This window comes from Panthera uncia, unplaced genomic scaffold, assembly GCF_023721935.1.
Source record: "Panthera uncia isolate 11264 unplaced genomic scaffold, Puncia_PCG_1.0 HiC_scaffold_191, whole genome shotgun sequence".
NCBI lineage: Eukaryota > Metazoa > Chordata > Mammalia > Carnivora > Felidae > Panthera > Panthera uncia.
This window is the reverse complement of record NW_026058591.1, coordinates 56,138-58,421: the sequence shown is the minus strand read 5'-3', so window position 1 is coordinate 58,421 and position 2,284 is coordinate 56,138. Positions and strand designations below refer to the sequence as shown.

The window sequence follows — 2,284 nt, the reverse complement described above, 5'->3', positions numbered from 1 at the left end:
TGTGCAGGCTGTATGTAGAGAAAAAACTAATCACATAAAAGCTGGAAGAAATAGATATGTTGAAGGTAGAAGCATCTAATTCAAAAGATAATGATTATTTTTAGAAAACCGTACCCAAATATCTCAATTTCACAGGTGCATCTGCAGAAAATGTGTTTATTTATCACTCTGAAGCATGACTTTTCACTGAGATCAAATTATTTTCCTTCTAAATTGATTTCATTCATTTTTTGGAATCCGAGTGTTCCTTGTATCCCCATGGAAAGGGAAGTGATAGCTGTAATATGTTGGTTTCATTGGCAAAGGAAGATGTCTGTAAACAGTTAAAGGGTGCCATTTTGTAAAAGTTTAATCACATGCTTCATGCAGTTATTTCTATTATGGTTGGGTTTCTTTCATTAAATTCACATAACAAAGTAAAGCTTTGGAAGGTCAGTCTGTTGAAGATAAGTCTACTGTATGTTCAGTTAAAAGTTCAACACTAAATATATAATTATTTGTTTTTGCAATATTAATGTGGATACAAATTCAGCAGAGCCCTGTACATCACGGGTAAAGTAATGGTCTTACTAAATTAAGAAACTTACAGAGAAAAATACTCTTGGAGTTGGCTCTGGCACACAAATAAGTTATAATTTCCTCCAACAAACTGTCAATAGTCTACCATTTGAAATAGAAACTACAGGGGCGCCTGGGTGGCTCAGACGGTTGAGCCTCCGACTTCGGCTCAGGCCATGATCTTACCCTTTGTGGGTTTGAGCCTGCGTCAGGCTCTGCGCTGACAGCTCAGAGCCTGGAGCCTGTTTCAGATTCTGTGTCTCCCTCTCTCTCTGCCCCTCCTCTGTTCACGCTCTGTCTCTGTCACAGAAAATAAGTAAACATTGAAATAGAAACTACAGATGTCAAAATTTATAAACATTAAAGTACTATAAAAATTTCATGATGAAGCTTATGTTAAGTACCCGAAATGTATTTTTGCAAGGTCATAAGTGCATTCTCTCTTTGCTGTTCATCCACAGATTTTAGAAATGTTTCAGCCTTTAAGAGAACTATTTTGTAAATCAACCTACAAGTCCTGTAATGGCATTGAATATTTTCTTCTTATTTTTAATGGATCAGTTATTTAATTAGGTTCTTTGTAAGAAATTTAGAACACCAATCTGTGAGGGTAAACTCCATTCCGGAGAGAATACACAAAGCGGAGGTAACCCTGAAGCTGAGGAACAGCTTTGATTTTTGGCAGAATTTGCAAGTCCACAGCTTTCTCATCAACCTTGCGCTGCTCTGTAATCTCATGTTTCTCTTTCTCTGTGTCGAAGATGTCACATTGCAGGTGTCTGGGTTTACACGGCTCCCTCTTCTTAAGGTAAGCATCGATGAGGTGTCTGGGGATTTTCGCACTGCTGGTATCAATTTTGGTGGAGGTGGCAGTGACTAATTTCTGGTGTGTTCTACGAAGAGGAACTCAATTGAGGGACAGAGGTCCGATCGCAAGTAACAAGCCATGCTCAGTTGCTTCAGGAAAACCACCCTGTTGCCTCTGTGGTGCCCAGTGAGGACGATTAAAGTGGTCCCTCACAGTTTCCTCACCTGCTGACTGAAAGGTGTTTTGCCATGGCTCAACAGCTTCTGAGCACACCTCCTGTAGGATGATGCCCAGGCATTTTGAGAAATTTAACCACTCAGATACCACCATTCTTGCCACCACCAACTGGTTTTGTGACAGTAGCAGAACTTCTTTTTCTTTTCAAGCCTGGATTTAGCTGCTGAATACTTCCTCTTGTACACAGCCTGTCTCGAATACATAGCCGATTGGGAGTATCTACCACTTCCTCTGACCAGGACAGGGTCTCGGCTGCAGTGGGGCTTCCCCTTCTTTGACGTTTTAGCCTTGAGGTTGCCCTTCTTAACGTTGCCACCAGCATCAGCCTTCTTGGCTTCAGGTTTCTTCTCCTTAGTATCTGACTTCTCAGCTTTCTCACCCAGCATCTTGCAAGATGGGAAAGAATGGCATTGAATATTCTCTGAAAGAACTCTGCATTTAAGAAAAATGTTTGGAAATCTATTATCAAAATGTCCAGTGAATTGAAGCCAAAAACTAGTTTTTGCAATAGCTGCAAACAAAGGCAAATTTATCCCTACAAAAACGGGGACATGAACAAATTAAATGATGAGGCCTCAAACAGTGTGCAAGATTTAATTTTAAAATTCTGTAAAAGTCTTTGAAATGACTTGCAGAAAAAAAATCTTTTGATCCAGTTCCTTTTTTTGTAATTGGATTATA

General features: G+C 39.6%; 1 pseudogene; it reads right to left on the bottom strand.

The window, feature by feature from the left end:
• Nucleotides 1-1,147: 1,147 nt before the first annotated feature.
• On the bottom strand, nt 1,148-1,989 carry LOC125917480 (60S ribosomal protein L6-like; annotated as a pseudogene).
• Between the last annotated feature and the right edge of the window lie 295 nt (nt 1,990-2,284).